At 39.7% G+C, this 19,009-nt stretch overlaps 2 long non-coding RNA genes across 6 annotated transcripts in view; one reads left to right on the plus strand and one right to left on the minus strand.

Moving 5' to 3' along the window:
• The first annotated feature begins 284 nt into the window (after positions 1 to 284).
• Positions 285 to 19,009, plus strand: part of LOC127532710 (uncharacterized) — an 84,226-nt gene continuing 65,501 nt past the window's right edge. For 2 of the 5 annotated variants that reach the window (XR_007940350.1, XR_007940351.1), the window contains exon 1: positions 287 to 463. This is a non-coding gene — a long non-coding RNA (uncharacterized LOC127532710). Of the gene's footprint in view, positions 464 to 557; positions 650 to 3,023; positions 3,116 to 3,212; positions 3,536 to 3,903; positions 5,041 to 19,009 lie in introns of those variants that run through there. The other 3 variants (XR_007940349.1, XR_007940346.1, XR_007940347.1) reach the window with 3 other exon arrangements.
• Positions 5,099 to 6,088, minus strand: LOC127532714 (uncharacterized). The gene is made up of 3 exons (XR_007940363.1): positions 5,563 to 6,088; positions 5,345 to 5,459; positions 5,099 to 5,216 (listed from the first exon to the last, which is right to left on the minus strand). It is a non-coding gene; the product is annotated as an uncharacterized LOC127532714 (long non-coding RNA).

Here is a 19,009-nt window from a genome sequence, read left to right on the forward strand (position 1 = left end):
TGGCAGAAGGATATGGAATTATATTTGTGTCACAATCCTGAGCGCACAGTGTGAAATTTTGAGCACAGAAAAAAATTTTGAGCAAAGAAAAACTTAATCTGAACAAACAAAAAATCTATTCTGCGCTGAAAAAATATATTTTTATATTTGCAACTATCCACATACACACACAGTCTTAATGTTTTTCACTCGGTTTTTCACTCTGCTCTCCTGTGGATCTCTGCTCTACGTCCTCGCTACGTCTCTCTCGCTCAACATCTGCTCTCTGCACACGCTCAAATCTGCCTTCACGCTCGCTCAACTCTGCACAGCGTTACAAATGTGCCACAATTCCAGCCAATCACAGACTTCTGATTCTATCCAATCGGGTCCCTGTTTCGGCCGCCTCTCGGAAGCGCTGTTAAAAACGATCGCTAAATCAACTGGAGTTCTGCTATATACGCTGGACTACGACAGATTTTCGGTGAGTATTGTTTTATTATTGAATTACATTAAATAAAGCACTATTTTGTTTAGTGTGTTAAAGTACAAGTGTAATGTTTAAATCCACATTTCAGAGCCACTGGACCCTCGTTTAATTAGCCAAGATTAGCAAAGCTGTACCATGTCGGATCCTGAACGGCAACACAACGGTGCACCACATCCACATGTAAGTAGTTGGTTTTGCAAACATATTTTGTCATGTAAGCTTGCATGAAAGTCTGTGTGTCTGTTTCATTGATTTGTATATTTCTATTCGCTTGCTAAGGGACACTAGATTTGTTGGCTGCTAGCTCAATCAGTAGCTCTCACTGCAACAATTAATTCACAAACTTGACAAACATACAAACTGATGGAACAGATACACTATCTAAGAATAATGCTTTTGTTTTTATGTGTAATATTCAACTGTGGCAATTTTCTGACATACAGAGCAGTATATATTTAAGCAACTGTACTACAGTTATAGTGTGCTTCTACCTCCATTCTTTAAAACATAAAAAGAACTGCAGATGCATGACTGAAGTGAGGATTAATATTCAAGCTGTAACAAAGTCAGAAAGCTAAAACTGCAAAGGGCATATTTCTATACAAAAACTGCCATGCCACATAGCCTGTTGTCTGAGTCACGTACTTTATACTGAGACACTATATGGCTGTCTGCTAGTTTAACTACTAGTCCATCCCCTTGGCTAATTTGAGCACTGTCTACTCCTACCAGGACATGTTGAAACATCTGTTGATGGAGAGACTTCTGACCAAACTGGAATCTGCTATGAACCAGCAACCACTAAATTTGGACTATCTGGAGTTCCTGACACGCCATGAGCTTATTTTGTTTGAATCATTCTCTGAGTAAAGAGGCGGTGTAAGAGAAATTACAGAAGCACTTCAGAATCTCCATTATCTGGTCCGGTGTGACATTAATGACAGTTCTATGCCCATTGTGAACATGAAACAGAAGTTGGTCCTCATTCTGGCCACCCAAAGATCGTAATTGAAAGACAACACCTGAAGAATTTGTTGGACACACATCTGCCAGTTGCCTGCATTGCTAAATTCCTTGGTGTTTCAAGAAGGACAGTTTACAGAAGGATGCAAGAATTTGACTTGTCTGTGAGAGGAACATAGAGCACAATGACTGACCAAGAGCTTGACATCATCATATCATCTATTAAAAGTCAGATGTCAAATGCTGGATATCTGTTGGTCCAAGGACATTTGGTTTCAATGGGTCTGCCTGTTCAGTGGTGGAGAATGATGGCTTCAATGCATCGAGTTGATGCTGCTGGGATCTTCTCACGGCTCACTAAAATAGGATGTGTTGTTCGACAAAGTTACTCTGTGCAAGGCCCTCTGTCCCTTGTCCACATTGACACAAATCATAAACTCATAAGGTAAATAAGCTTGCTCAGACTATTTCATTTAAAGAGGAATGTCATTAAAAATACTTCAGTGAAGTTTATCTTGTTTGTTACTTGGGAATACATTATGGAGCCCCTAATTTAAACATGTCCCCCAAACATCTTTTAATAGAATATTTGCATTCAAAAAAGGTTGTTGCAATTTAGAACAGTCTGCAATTAGCTGACACGACTCACACATGAGCAGCCTTATTGAAATAGTACTCCCCATCTTGAACAGGTACAACATTGTGGTCTTTGGTGGAGTGGATGGCTACTCAAGGAAGGTCATTTTTTACTCTTAAATTTATATGACTGTATGTGTGAAGTTTTGCAGCTATAAATCAGAGTAATTTGATCCTCATGTATATATCAGAAACTTGGACATGGCTGACTTAGCTTTATGAACAGCCGTTTAAAACTGTAGGTACTTTTATCATAATCTTCAACCAAAGGGTACAGATCATTGGTGATGGCTTTGGAATAATAAACACAGCCAAGTACACAGAGATCAGTATGCCAGCCTTTCAACTTGGTTTTGAGTATTTGTTTTAGCTAGTGGCTTTCAGTATGAAATTAATGATAATTTTAACGTAATCAAACATTTAATATCTCATCTGGATACATTTTTACATACAAGTAATCTGAAGAGCAACATTGTCTTTTTGTAAGTGCCCTGTATTTGATCATTGAGACGAGTGAAGCAGAGCTGGTCACACTTTCACCATTTCTACCATTTCTAGCACAAAAATATTAATAATAAAAAAGTTATTTAAAGATGTAGTATATCTCAGATAGTAACTGTTGGCAGAACTACAGCCCCATTCACTTTGCAGAAGGTAAAATGAATATAAAGTTGTGTATTTGAGATCAGCTTTTTTTTTGCTTTATTACATTTTTGAATATTATTTAAACGTGCAATTGGTTCAAAGAAAAATGTTCCTGCATTGGTTTCAGCTGTATGTGTCTAATAAACTCATTGTATGGAGTGTTTTTGTTTGTAGGATATACCACATTGATGTTTTTTTTTTTTTTTTAAATAACACAACAAATGAGGTACCAAATGCTACAAAGAACAATGTTATAATATGCTGTTAGCTAAACACAGATCTGTACATTATCCATGTGGTTTTACTGCAGGTCTTGTACTTGGATGCTGCAACAAATAACAAAGCACAAACTGCATTCTCATTCTTCATCACATCGGTCCAGCTTCATGGCTTACCGTCAAGGTATTCTGACCTGATTCTCTAGTTATATGAAGTTTGATTAAATCTGTATAAGTTGCATTAACTATTACTGATACAGCTTTATTTATTTTGGTTACAGGGTTAGGGCAGATCAGGGAGTAGAAAACCTGGATATTGCACATTTCATGTTTGCCACACGAGGAACAGGAAGATCGAGCTTCATCTCTGGAAAAAGTACCATGACATTCTTCACTCTCTGGAAGAGGATGGTCTACTTGACATATCTGATGCCACTCTTCTCTTTGGTGTGCACTACGTCTTTGTCCCCGACTCCGGGCAGATCTTGATACCTTTATTGAAGGATGGAATAATCATTCTCTGCGGACAGAGGGAGGTCTCACCCCTGAACAGCTGTGGTTCATGGGACGTCTACAAGATCTGGATGAGGGGGAGAGACTCAAGGTACAATATGATGTAAAAACAAGTAGGACATGTATTTTAAGAAGCTGAGTTGTAAGACTGAGCAGTACGTATCTGCTACGCATTCTGATAGACTATTACAGACTAGTTTACAAAGCCCACATATTTTCATAAAATGAAGAGTACTGTACTGTTTATAAGGCCTGAATCAGGAAATATGTCATGATTTGTGGGATGATCCTGATTTTTTTTTTCGTTTCTACTTCTAATGAAGTAATTTCTATGCTGATGAATAAAAATAAAGCATCAGTTTTTGTAATGTTGTGTTTATTATTAAAAAAACTCACACAAATACCAAAACTGTATTTCAACAAGTATCCATTCCTGACTGATATGTTCTGAATTCAAAGGACCTTCAGGACCTTCAGGACCTTCAGGACCCAGGCGTTGACTGGCAGAGTGCTGCGCTGCAGGAAGACTCTCATGGCACAGTTGTGGTTCCTGAATTTGAGTGCCCACTGGATGATGAAGCCCTGGAAGAACTTCAGAGAACTATCAACCCTCTGGAACACTCAGAGTCACATGGTCGTGACTAATACTTAAGGTTCTTGCAACAGGTGTCCAACCAATAGACATTTGGACAAGAACTTGAAAGTCAACAAATATTCCAGCACAGTGACAAAAATTATTGAAGCTTTTCTAACTAATAAAAGCAAGAGAACCCTGTATAAAGGGAATTTGTATGACTGAAGAGGAAGTCAAACACTGAGCTAACAGGAACAATTGTTTTGCTTTTTTCATTAGCTATGAACATATTCTATCAGTTAATGTTTAGAAATAGCTTCTCATTTTTTGTTTCAGATTACCAGAGAGCTGTTTCTGTTAAACTCTGTGGAAGCCACCACCATATCTAACTGCTTCACTCATAAGTCTTCTGAATTCAGTGTAAGTGTTGAGATGCTGCACTGGAAAAGTTACTGTACGAGTGCATGCACTCACAGTTTGGTAACAAATGGAGTGATCTCCAAGTGGCTCCCTGCAGTCGTGGTCAAACATGAATATTATTTTGAAATGTCTCTTTTCATCAGGGAGGATGGGAATGTGGGCTTACCTGGTCAACCACTGGAGCACATGCTGAACTCCAAGAGAGTGGGGCTCCTCAACTGCAGCACTGTGATGTTTAAAATATAAGAAATAAAACATGTTACAAACAATTTGAACTAAGGAATTTCAATTTAAATAATCATGTAGTAATCGTGTAATCATCTTATAGCCTGGTTATTATCATCCTGGAAGAGACAACCCTGTCATGATAAGTGTGAGCACTCAGAACTACTTTGTTCTGATTTGCTGTGACGCTTGCTTCTGGTGTGTTAGATAGCTATATGTTATTGCCATTCAATTTTGGTTATATAGAAATAAATTGTTAATAAAGTAACCTTGTTCGGGGTGGGATTAAATAAGTTCTGTCTTCTTCCCACTCCCTTTCGAACATGTATGATTTGTAAATTTATGTGATGCCTTGTTTTAGCTGCGGTTTTATTTTGTATAAGTTGCATCGGCTGTCTGTTAATTTCATGTTCGAAATAAGTAAATTTAAAAAAAATTTCAAGCTCCTGGCAAAAATCTTGCATGAAGTTTATAATCTTTCAGTTGTCTCCTGAGATGTCCCCTTTTCACTGAGCTGTGGTCGGCAGTTCATCATTATGAAATCAGCATCTGGCTAAAAAGAATAAGTGAATATACAATTGGTGTTAAAATTCATATACATATATAACAAAGAACAAAATCCAGAACAGGGGGATTGTCTGCAAGAACACGGTGAGTTAAACTGTTATGAATAATGCTTACTTTGATGATCTTCCAGGAACAAAGAGTGTGTAAAGCTTCAGGGTTTGCAGCCATCTGACTGAGCAGACCATACAGTTCCATGGCCTTTCTCACTTGCTGAAGCATTGGAATCAGTCTGTGGTAGAGTGCAAGACAATAGTACTATGAAAGAAAGAACACAAAAATCAAAAACTGGTTTAAAAATTAAAAATATTTAAATGACAGTTGTTGTTTCTTACCGAATGATGTTTTGTTTATTATCCAGCTTGATCTGGCTTGTGTATCCACAGTTTATAACTTCATCAGCCAACAACATCAGAGACTGTGCATCAGCCACATGTTCAACCTGAAAGTGTTCAGTGTTAAGCGAAAAATGTAGAAAGTGAAAGTATGCATAGCTCAGAGTACTGCAGATTTACAAAACAGCCACTTTAATAAACACTATGTTTTGTCATTTCCATCACAATGAAACACAAACTATTTTTCTCACCTCTTCATCACTCTCATCAGAAAGTGATTTTCCTTTATTGCAAGCATCTGCAGAGGCATCACTTCATGACACTGGTAACATGTCTTCTTGGGCATCTTTGAAAAGTGCTGCGAGTCAGCAGGCAGAGGAGAGGCGTCTAATGTCTCCTGTAGTGGCACTATGTAAATAGTGGCTTTACCCCCTCCTGACTGAGCTCTCAGAGTTTTTACAGAATAACCCTCTGCTTCTGGTGGAATTACAGTGAGCTTCTGTCGACCACTGCCACATTTATTGTAAGAAACACAAACATATTCTAATTAAAAATACACCTATTTATCATCAACGAGCCATCTCTAATGCTTACAACTAAATGCCTGTGCAGCAATAGCCCTTATGTACAACTAAAATAAATTACAAATACAGGAGTGGGATGTGATACAAAAATACACAATCCTGGCCTTACAAACCTGCTGCTTTATGCAAGAGCCATCCCCCATAAAGATCTTCCATTTTTGGGAATGTTTCAGCCAGGACCTTTGAAATCTGACAACAAAGAAAAGAAAGAGAGAAATAAAACACTACAATATAGACGTTAACATGTAATTTGGGTTAAAAGTGTTGCCCAATGACCGCCTTAAACACGGAAAGTCAAAACTCTGAACTGACTACTGTACCTCTGCATGGTCACTGTCGTCAGGCAGCAACACCGTCTGTCTTCTCATGCCAGCTTGAAGGAGTTCAAGCTCCTCAACTGGCAAAGGTGTGTAGGGTGTGTTTTTTGGAAGCAGATAAAAATTGAGAGTAATGGTCTTGCTGGTTGTTCTAGGAGGCTGCTTGATGGAAGTTAAACACCTCTTTTTACCTCAACTAAAGTTTGATCTGAAGTATCCTGGAAAAGATCTGTACAGGACATATATATGTATGCATTTATAAATAATATAGTCAAATATTAGATAATTTGATTTTTTTTAGACTCTCTCAGTTCTGATTATATATGAATTTAAATGTTAAACACATCCACAAACCAAATGAGAACATCAAATTCACAATATTATGAATAAAAACATATGATTGACTAAACATGCAAACCTTGCCATCTCTTGCTGTACAGTTACATTTCTAGGCTCTGGCTGTCTGCTCTCTGTAGGGCTTGGTGAACTAGTTGTGGCCATGGTGTTAACCAACAAAGTTATTAGATTTCTGGCTGCTAACTCAACCGCACTTTGACCCTAAATCAATACCAAATATAAAGTTAATATGTTCTGTCAAAACACAAGTATTTAACACTTTGAAATCAAACACTAATGTCCAACAAAGTTTTCATTAGCTATTAGGTTAGCTTTAGCTCTACAGCTTTGACTCCTGCTAGTAAATCAGCTTTAATCTGAAAGGTTGGTTAATAGAAAGTTTAATCAAAAGCACAGCTAATAAAAAATTAAAAAACCCAAAAATCTTAACTAACCTGACATGGTGGCGGAGTATTTGGGTTGTCATTATTTGGATCTGTCATGCTGTTTAGCTAGCACATCTGCTAAATCCTCGTTTTGTTGCGGAAGCAGGACTGACTTTCTGCAAAACCGTACCAAAACATTACACCTGTATTTAACACACTAAACAAAATAGTGCTTTATTTAATGTAATTAAATAATAAAACAATACTCACTGAAAATATGTCGTAGTCCAGCGTATATAGCAGAACTCCAGTTGATTTAGCGATCGTTTTTAACAGCGCTTCCGAGAGGCGGCCGAAACAGGGACCCGATTGGATAGAATCAGAAGTCTGTGATTGGCTGGAATTGTGGCACATTTGTAACGCCGTGCAGAGTTGAGCGAGCGTGAAGGCAGATTTGAGCGTGTGCAGAGAGCAGATGTTGAGCGAGAGCGAGAGAGACGTAGCGAGGACGTAGAGCAGAGATCCACAGGAGAGCAGAGTGAAAAACCGAGTGAAAAACATTGAGACTGTGTGTGTATGTGGATAGTTGCAAATATAAAAATATATTTTTTGAGTGCAGAATAGATTTTTGTTTGCTCAGATTAAGTTTTTCTTTGCTCAAAATTGTTTTCTGTGCTCAAAATTTCACACTGTGCGCTCAGGATTGTGGCACAAATATGACTCCATACATTTCCTCATTCATTCAGTCAGTAAGCGAGCGAGTTTTGGCGTAGAACAGCTTTTATTAACGATCCAGTGGATAAAGGAGCAGCATTACTGCACAGATAATTAAATATTCATCGGTAGATTGTTATCGGACCGAGCATAACCCAGCGGGCACCTTGAGGTCAATTTGATGTTTAGAAATGGTCAAGATTTTGACTACTACCATAAATAGCTTGAAGAGGCTTTGAGATCGTTATTGTGGTAAAGAGGCCCTACAAAGGGATCAATCCCACATCATTTTACTGTGCAATTACATTGACAATTAAAATACTTGACATCAAATCAACGTTGCTCCTTGATGCTTTTTTTTCCCCACAATATTTTTATTTAGCTTTTACAGTAACATAAAATGGTGACAATACTGACAATCATGACATATATGGCCGAGCCATGGCTGCATGTCATTTCTCAAAGATTAGCTGCCAGTTATCGCTAAAAAAAAAACAATCACAATAAAAACACAAAGTGAACAACATGTTTCTCTTGTTACAAAACGGATTATAAACCCAATGTAATGGATCTTAACATAAAGGTAATAACAATGATAAGCTACAGGCATTTGAAAAGTAACTTATTAAAAAATAAAATAAATTAACAGTCACAATTTTGGAAATTGCCATACCTGCAGTAGTTAGTCATCAGTTTGGTTTTCTGTGAAGTCTGAGCTCTTGACATAATCAATAAAGGACTTCCATATACCTTCAAATATATGCTGTTTACCTTTCAGAATATAGGTAATTCTTTCCAATGGCAGATTTGATAATGTCACGGATGCGCTAGGAGAATCCAAGCAGAGAGCACAACAATCCCTTAGGTGCAATAAGGTTTATTTCTCCGAAGTCTGTTGGAGAGGGGGGAGGCGAAGCACAGGGGGTTGAGTGCAGAGGGATCCGGGAGACAGGCAGGAGTTGCAGGAGGGAATGGGGGAAGCCGAGGTGGGGCAGACTGCCGGCCGCGTTTCAGACGAAGGGTTCCGGGGTTCACAGGGAATCAGGCAGGACGGACAAGGGTCTGGACAGCTGGACCGGCTGTCGGGGAGAACAGAGAAAACTGTTAGACAGGTGTATACGACACTGAATACAAGCTGCAGCTAGAGAGTTTAACTAACGATGTAGTTGTGTTTAACAATCGGGCGAAGAATGGAGAGATGAACCGGTCTTTTATTGTCGTAGGAGTAATCATGGGAATAATCTCCAGCTGTCCAGACTCCGGGGTAACAGTTGATCGTCTGAGTGGAAGCAGCTGGGTGACTATGCTCCACTCCAACACGGTCTCACGGGGATTCGTGAAACTGTCACGTCAGTTTTTGTTTCGGTTTCGTGCGCACCAACACGATGTCGTCATGTTTTTCGTGCCGTGCCGCTCACCACGAGTGAAACCCGCTGTGGTAATCACATCTGAAAGTGGTTTATATGGGCGGATTCATGACAATCTAAGCTTTCCATCGGCGTTTGCGGCCGCCGCCGCCGCCGCCGCCATTGCGGCCGCCGGACATCCGGCCGCTGTGGCCGGATCACATCTGAAAGTGGTTTATACCGGCGGATTCATGACGATCTAAGCTTTCCATCGGCGTTTGTGGCCGCCGCTGCGGCCGCTGCTGCAGCCGCCGGACATTCTTTAAATTCCTATGCAAATTAGGCGGATTCATGACGATCTAAGCTGTCCATCGGCGTTTGCGGCCGCCGCCGCCGCCGCGGCCGCCTTTGCGGCCGCCGGACATCCGGCCGCTGTGGCCGGATCACATCTGAAAGTGGTTTATACCGGCGGATTCATGACGATCTAAGCTTTCCATCGGCGTTTGTGGCCGCCGCTGCGGCCGCTGCTGCAGCCGCCGGACATTCTTTAAATTCCTATGCAAATTAGGCGGATTCATGACGATCTAAGCTGTCCATCGGCGTTTGCGGCCGCCGCCTTTGCGGCCGCCTTTGCGGCCGCCGGACATCCGGCCGCTGTGGCCGGATCACATCTGAAAGTGGTTTATACCGGCGGATTCATGACGATCTAAGCTGTCCATCGGCGTTTGCGTTTGCGGCCGCGGCTGCGGCTGGATGTCTGGCGGCCGCGGTGGCGGCCGCAAACGCCGATGGACAGCTTAGATCGTCATGAATCCGCCGGTATAAACCACTTTCAGATGTGATTACCACAGCGGGTTTCGCTCGTGGTGAGCAGCACGAAAAACATGACGACATCGTGTTGGTGCGCATGAAACCGAAACAAAAACTGACGTGACAGTTTCACGAATCCCCGTGAGACCGGGCTGTCCACTCAGTGCAGCGCTGCAGAGAGAGAGGGAGAGAAAGGGAAAAGACAGATAGGGAAAAAGGGTCTTTGTGAGGATTCGGCCTCAGCTCCTGTCTCTCTCCCAGTCGTTTACCCCCTGTCTGCCTGCACTCAGCCGCCTGATTGCTGTCATTGGCTCCAGCTGCAGCTAATCAGTTCACCTCACTCACCTGTTCCCCGCAACTATTTAAGCTCCCTTCTTCCCCTCAGTCTCTGCTGGATCATTGCCTCAGCTACACTTAGCCATGACTATGTTCATGCAAGATTCTACCTTTGGACTGCATCAGTTTTTGGACTCATCTGCTTTTCCCTAATGGACTTATCCTTTTGGACTCAGCTTTTGGATTACCTCTGCGCCTCCCTGATTATTTGTTTTCTCCAGTTGTGAGTACATCCGCCCTTAGTTTAGTTTGATTTAGTTAACCTTACTCCACTGCGTTATCCCCCCTGGGTTTAATATTCAGTTTTCTGTTTATAAATTGTTATTTTTACATTAAATCATTATTAATCTCATCCACCTGTCTGTGCCTGCTGCTTGGGTTCACACACCAATTTGTGACAGTCTTGGGATGCCAGGTGGGGAGGAACCGGGGTGAGGAGGGAGCCCTGACAGATAACATTTGTTTTAACCATTGACTGATACTTGGTTGATGGGTTTTTTTTTTCTCCATAGCAATGCAATACACTTTTTGGCATCTAGCAAACTTAGGTCTATAAATGCTTTTTCATACTTACTGTAGTTATGTTTCTCTGGATAAAGCCCCAATAAGAAAAGCTTAGGTTCCAACAATATTGATTTGGAAACAATCCTTTCGACCAAAACTCTTACCTCTTCCCAGAACTTAATAATTATTCTACACTGCCAAAGGCAATGAAATAATGTTCCTCTATCTTCTGTACATTTTGTGCATATATCTGGTATATTCGGGTTATATCTATTCAATTCTACCAGCGTCACATATGTCCGCATTAACCATTTATATTGTATTACTCTAAGCCGTGCATTTATGGATGCAGAATGAGCATTGGCGCATGCGTTTCCCAATCTTCCTTGGAAATATCTGTTTGTATGTTTTCCTTCCATGCCCTTAGTTTATATGTTGAGTTCTCACTAGAAAATGATACCAACAAATTGTAGAGTTCTGATATTGCACCCTTTCTTAGACAATTCTGTGTAACAATTTTTTCCAGTTCTGTGTAGCAGGGTTTAGAAAGTATATTGTTTTGATTTGTTCTAACATAATTTCTAAGCTGAAGGTACTTGAAGAAATGTTTTCTATCGAGGTGACATTTAGCTCTTAGTCCATCAAAGGACATCATATCATCTGAGTTTGTTGTGTACAGATCTCGAATTGTTCCAAGTCCTTCAGTTAACCATAATTCAAATGTTGCATCTGCCCTTCCTGGTACAAAAAACTGATTACCCCAAATTGGAGTAAATTGAGATGGTAACTGGTTCGTTCAAGCATTTCTTCACTTCGTACCAAATTTTTATCACATGTTTTACAATTTGATTTTTAGTTTGTTTATAAAGCTTTTGTACAGTGCCTGAATAAATGTATGAAGGGAAAGATAGATTTAAGCCGTAAGATTCCATCTCGGCCCAGTGAGAGGCATTATCCATTGAAAAATAAAACATAATAGACCTCAGTTGTGCAGCCCAATAATACCACATCAAGTTCAGACATTTCAGTCCCCCCCGGTCAAATGGTTGGTACAATAAAGACAAGCGTAGTCTTGCCCTATGATTGTTCCATAGAAAACCAGTGAATAATTTTATTTTTGAGAATAACTGTAGGTGGCGGTAACAGGATGTTTTGGAATAAATAAAGCAGCTTCGGTAAAGTATTCATTTTTAAAATATTAACTCTGCCCATTATGGATACTGGTAGCGACATCCACCTGTCGACTGACTCACCGATTTCTGCCATTAAAGGTTCGTATTTGGCACAAGCTACATGGTCTAACTTGGGTACAATGTGTATTCCTAAATATTTGAATTGATCCACAACATTGAATTGAATTGCTTCAGCTCCTGGATTTTTTTCTTTCACTCGAATTAAGTAGTAGTATAGAGAATTTGGTATGATTCACTTTATACCCTGAGATATCACCAAATGATTTTATCAGTTGTATCAGAGCTGGGATTGATTTGCTCAAGCTGGACATAAGTAAAATTACATCGTCCGCGTACAGGGCGATTCTGTGCTCTGTTGGTCCGACTGTTATCCCACAAAACCGTGGATGAGAACGTATCACAATAGTGAACGGTTCTATTGCCAGTGTAAATAACAAGGGCGAAAGAGGACAGCCCTGTCGGCATCCTTTGTTAATACTGATTGGCTTTGAAATATTTCTGTTTGTTAAAATTTCTGCTGTAGATTTATTGTATATGACCTGCACCCATTTAATAAAGATCTTTCTAAAACATTGAAAAGATAAGGCCATCCAACCCTATCAAAGGCCTTTTCAGCATCTAACGATAATAGGGCTGTATCTGGCTTATCTTCATTATAGTAAATGATATTCAGTATTCTTCTAACATTGTGGAAACCTTGTCTTCCTGATATGAATCCATTTTGGTCCTTATTTACAATTTTTGGCAGAGTTCTTTGTAATCTAATTGCTAAAGGCTTACATAATATTTCAAGGTCCGAATTTAGCAGGCTTATTGGTTCTCAGATTCTCGCACCTATCAGGAGTTTTGCCTGGTTTTGGCAGTAAAGTAATTAGAGCTTTATTCATCGAGAGTGGATCCTTGATGCTTTTTTTTTTTTTTTTTTTTTTTTTGTGCTTTTTGGCTTGTTTTAGGGAGGGTGACTGTCAATCTGCAGCTATTGAAATCTAAATATTTAATTGACAAAACATGTCAAAACTGACCATTTCCATGGGACCAAAAAAAAGTGAATGGCCAGTAACTGGATACAGTTGGTGGTGGATTTGATTCTTTTTCTATAGACAGAAAATATTGCATTTGAATTCATATGAACATACACTGAAAAAAGTAAAACATCAGTGTAATTCATTCAAAGTACATATTTATATTGGTCCAATGAAAAATTGTGGTTTTCAGTAGCTGTTTTCACTTGTATCAAAGCAAGTTGCAGGCCCTCTGGACACACTTAAAACCATTACTTTGACTTGAGTGATAATACCAGAGTTTCTGGGTGTCACGTGACCATGTGACGTCACATCAATTCAGTCTGAAGAAGTTCGCTGTCCGCTGTTCCACAATTCCCTTGCTTCGCAAAAACATGGACTGGTAAGCTAGCTAAGACTGGTATCTTGCATTGTTGGTAATGTTATTTACAGCCACGTAAGATCATAAAAATGGCAATATTAAACTTCGTGTCTATGCAGTGCTTTGTTTTACTAGTGAGGCCTGCTAGGTATGTCTGGACGTGTTTTACCGACGGCGGGCGGGAATGGACACACACACACACACACACACACACACACACACACACACACACACACACACACACACACACACACACACACGGAGCTGCAAGATAGAAGGGGATAGAGAGGGCGACTCTCCGGGGGCAGACTTTAGCCGACTGGCGAAATGCGTGTTACTGTAAGTTCCATAAACCTTTTTTGTACAGATGTAATAACAATTAAACGTGCGCATTTAACTGTCAACCCGTAATTTGGCGGAGGTGATGTGCATTCCTCTGTCGCGTCTGACAGCCACACCGCAGCTCGGGTATTGGAGAGCGCGCTTATTGGTTTCTGTCTTAGACGTGACGATTGTTCAATGTAAGATTGTGCCGTAAAATGAAACTGTGTGTGTCCGCTGAATCTGGCTGTATAGTTTAAGCAGTGAAGTTAATTTTAGAAAGAGTGGGGAAAATCTAATGTGAGATATGAAATGGGACTGGGTCATAGGTGGAATGTTTGCTGCACAGTTACGGACATTACGAACTTGTAGATCTGATACTTGAATTTTGTTTCTTTTGATTTTTTTGTTAGACTGTCTGTCCACCAGCCCAAAGTCAAGGTTGTGGACCCAGCATATACACGTGGTGAGCATCATGGCATATTTCCGGAACTGGAGGAAACGTAATGCCGAAGTTGCAGCTTTGGCTGAAGATTCCACTAATTCTGATGAAGAGGACTCCCCATCTGGAATATTAGAAAGTGATGAAGCCGATTTGCATGTATCCAATGATAATAACGATAATGATGAAGTCTCAGAGTTTGAGCAGTTTTCTGACAGTGACATTGGATTTGAGCGCTGCGCTGAAGAAACTCCTGATCTGGGTGAGGAACTTGCTGCCTGGGCCACCAAGAATAGCTGCACACGATCTGCTTTAAATGAAATGCTGGAAATACTCAGGCGTCAAGGGCATCGGCTGCCCAAAGATGCCCGAACGCTGCTGAAGACACCAAAAAATGTGATATCGGTTGATAAATGTGGTGGACATTATGCATATTTTGGTATTGCCTCTGGTATTTTAAAACTGCTGTCACAGTATCCCAGCATATGTGAAAACAGCATAGATCTGTGCTTCAACATTGATGGTGTACCCCTTTTTAAGTCATCAAATTTACAAATGTGGCCTAGACTCTGCAGGTTTCGATACTTTTCACCTTTCATTGTTGCCCTCTATTGTGGACAATCAAAGCCAAATAATGTTGAAGAGTACTTGTCTGACTTTATCGTGAAGCTTCAACAGTTGCAGCAAGAAGGCATAGTACATGGTGGCACAACACATCAGGTGTCTGTAAGGGTATTCCTATGTGATGCACCTGCCAGGGCATTTTTGAAGTGTATAAAAAACCACAACAGCTATAATGCCTGTGAGAGATGCACAACGAGAGGCACATATTAAGGAAGGGTTGTGCTTGGTCCCAAAGAGCCCGATGCCGTAGAAAGGACTGAACAGCTATAATGGAGATGTAGAGTTTTCCACTTCATAAGCCTCCTGCCTACTATTTTTTTATCACTTGCCTTGGTCTTCCTCTCTGAAACGCAGAGTTCGCTGCATCACCTTCCTCAGTAGCTTCAATTCGTATCGTTATATCAGCTGACATCCTTCAAGATGGACGCACAAAATACGCTCAGCAAGGTTTTGTTGAGCATTGCTCATGAGCAATAAAAATGTTCCAATAATGGAACTATGATCCTCAATGTGACGCAGTCTGTTCTAAACTATCAATGTCACTTGGAGTACTACCAGCTGTTGCAAAGAAGTTTTCCAGTTCAACAAAGTACTGATATATTTCAGCTGACGCCATTTGTAAAACCAGCAAATATCCCTTTCGTGACAACAACGCAACTAAACATGGCAGAATCTCATTTTTAAGTCTGTTCCCTTATATATATATATATATATATATATTCTGAGTTTCATTCCATTATATTCAGATTTTCATTTTATATATATATATATATTGACTTTCATTCAATATATTCAGACTTTCATTCAATATATCATGTCAAACCCCTTCTGAAGAGAAACAATTTAGATCCATCTATTTTAGATAACTACAGGCCAGTTTCCAATCTGCCATTTTTAAGTAAAATTCTATAAAAACTTGTTTTTAACCAATTAAATGATTTTATGGACATTTTAAACATCGGTGAAATCTATCAGTCTGGCTTTAGGGCCAGTCACAGCACAGAGACGACCTTAGTAAAAATAGTGAATGATCTCAGGACCAACATGGATCAAAAACTGCCCTCTGTGCTTCTGCTGCTCGACCTGAGCGCAGCTTTTGACACAGTAGATCACCAAATTCTTTTAAATAGACTCAATGGCTTTATTGGAATCTCTGGCACTGTTTTTAATTGGTTTAAATCATATCTCACCGACATAAAGTTTTATGTGAACATGGGGGAATGCCAGTCAGGACTCTATAATGTTAACTGTGGCGTTCCCCAGGGTTCAATTTTAGGTCCCACACTTTTTAACATTTATAGCCTTTAGGTGATGTCATCAGGAGACACGGCATCAACTTTCATAGCTATGCTGATGACACGCAACTTTACATCGCCGTGTCTCCTGATGACTCAGGGCCCATCGATGCCCTTTTTAATTGTATTTTAGATGTCAGGTCTTGGATGGCAGACAACTTTCTTCAGCTCAACCAGGACAAAACCCAGGTTTTAGTCATTGGTACATGTCCACAGAGAGAGAAACTGGAGAGCAAACTCCAAGCACTGTCTTTTAATCCATGTCAGCAGGTCAAAAATCTTGGAGTTTTATTTGATTCAGACCTTAGCTTTGACCTGCACATCAGAGATATTACGAAAAAATCATTTTATCATTTAAAGAACATCTCCAGAATGCGCCAGTTTCTCTCTCAGGCCAATGCAGAGACTCTTATTCACGCTTTTATTATGTGCAGAATTGACTATTGCAATGCTCTTCTTTCTGGTCTTCCAAAAAAGAACATTTCACAGCTACAGCTCCTGCAAAATTCAGCTGCACGCATGCTGACGAAGACCAGAAGGAGAGCTCACATTACCCCGATTTTAAAGTGTCTGCATTGGCTGCCTGTATCTTTTTAGAATTGATTTTAAGATTCTTTTACTAGTTTTTAAGTCTTTAAATGGTCTTGCTCCTTTTTATTTATCCAATTTGCTTTTACCCTATGAACCCAGTAGAGCCCTCAGGTCTTCAGGTAGTGGTCTTTTAATAGTCCCTAAGGTCAGAACTAAAACATACGGTGAAGCCTCTTTTTATTATTACGGCCCCCGTCTGTGGAACAGCCTATCTGATGACCTGAGGGCAGCACCTACTGTTCATATTTTTAAAAGAAAACTCAAGACCTACCTTTTTAGTCTGGCTTTTAGCTAATCATATTTATCAATACCATTTGATCTTATTTATTTATTCATTCATTCATCTTTATTTATTTTATTTATTTTTATTGTTATTTTAGTCTTCGTTCCAGTGTTCCCTCATTTTTAATGAAAGATGACATTTCCTCAGTTTTTGTTTTGTTTTTCTGTTCAAATCTGTACCACATATCTTTGTGTGTGTGTGTAAGTGAGTGTGTTTGCTGTAGGTGGGTTGGAGGGGTGATTGTGTTTCTCATTTTTAATTTATTTTGTCCTTTTATTTTTATGTAAAGCACTTTGTGTTACAAATTTTGTATGAAAAATGCTATACAAATAAAGTTTGATTGATTTATATATCAACTTTCATTCAATATATATCAAATCTTTTTTCCTACCGAGCCCCGGAAGGGACATGTCCGTATGGTGAAGCGACAATGGAGGACACTGACTCGGACGAGAGTTTTATTGAGTTTTATTTTGAAATCGGCCTGAAATACGCAGACATTCAAGCAGTGCGATGCGCTAAGAGTCTGCCATGCAGACCAGCGATCCTGATAATGGTAAGTTTTATTTCTCCAACATCCTGCTGTTATCCTACTATGAATACGCTAGCTACAACAGTCCCACATCAGTATTATGAACGTTCCGCCAGCTAACGCGGTCCGGACACCGGATCACTGATTAGAGGTTGGCGTTGAACTATTGTTTGCCAGCCAGTTAGCCGCTGGTAAGCTAACAAGCTATGAAACAACTCCTTATAAAACAACAGCAGTTTGTTTGATAAGTGAAGCACAAACGAGCATCACACTGCAGTTGATGTACAGTACCTGCTAATATACTGTTAATCCTAGACTAAATTAACTGGGTAAACTATTAAATTTAACCCCATAGGGTAGACACTGTAGATGGTACAATTGATTAATTTACTCATGACCCAGTGATGGTCCTTCTGTGTAAACAAGCAGCATCCATTAAAGCCCAGTATTGCATTTTTGCACCATAGAAAGAAATCCCTAAAAATCACAAGTAGAGTTGAAGACAAAATTATTAGACCTGTTATGAAATTTAAGATTTTTTTTTCAAAAAATTCTCAAGCGCTGTTAAACAGATCAAGGAATTTTTAACAACTTTTCCTGATATCCTAGTTTTATTTTGGAGCTTACAATATTTTATTTTGCACACAGAAACAATATTATTTAATAAAAAACAAAACTACCAGGGTCATTATCAGCCCTCTGATGCTAACAGTCAGTAGTGTTTCCTTTTTGCTGGATAACAGCTTCCAGTCGTTTGTTGTAGTTTGTAACGAGTCTCTGACATCTCCTGAAGAATCCCAGCCCGTTCTTCTTTGGTAAACCTCTCAGAATCCTCCAGATCTGATGGTCTTCTGACATGGACCCTGGTCTTCAGTTGACCCCACAGATTTTCAGTGGAATCCCAGTCAGGGCTTTGTGCAGGCCAGTCAGTCACGTTCACTTTGGTCTTCTGGAGGTAGATCTTCACCAGGAGTGACATAAGTTTTGGGTCGTTGTCAGAGTTAAAACACATGATTGGACAGCAGTGGTTTGTGGTTTGGATCAATAAAAAGGTAAATTCTTAAGGGGGCTAATAATTTTGACTCTGGTAGTTTTTGTTTTTTGTTAAATAATTTGTTTCACTCACTCACTATCTATTTTACGTCACTGTGCCACTGAACCGTGGCATGGCTAATAATTTTGTCATAAACTGTATTACACTTTTTAAAAAATAATTTCAGTTGTTTATCACTAAAACTCTGTATCTGTATTTCTCTATGTAGAAAAAAATTACAGATCAAATAAAAATGATTGAAATTGTTCCTAAAGAGAGCTGGGCGACAGTGAAAGACATGCTGTTTGAACTTGGAATGTGGTATTAATATTTTCCTAAAATACATTCCAAAAATGTTGCAGTTGTTCAGTTCAGACTGTGGGGTGCTGGGATATGCAGTGTTTGTCTACATTCAGG

The sequence above is a fragment of the Acanthochromis polyacanthus genome, chromosome 24, assembly GCF_021347895.1.
Source record: "Acanthochromis polyacanthus isolate Apoly-LR-REF ecotype Palm Island chromosome 24, KAUST_Apoly_ChrSc, whole genome shotgun sequence".
Lineage (NCBI taxonomy): Eukaryota > Metazoa > Chordata > Actinopteri > Pomacentridae > Acanthochromis > Acanthochromis polyacanthus.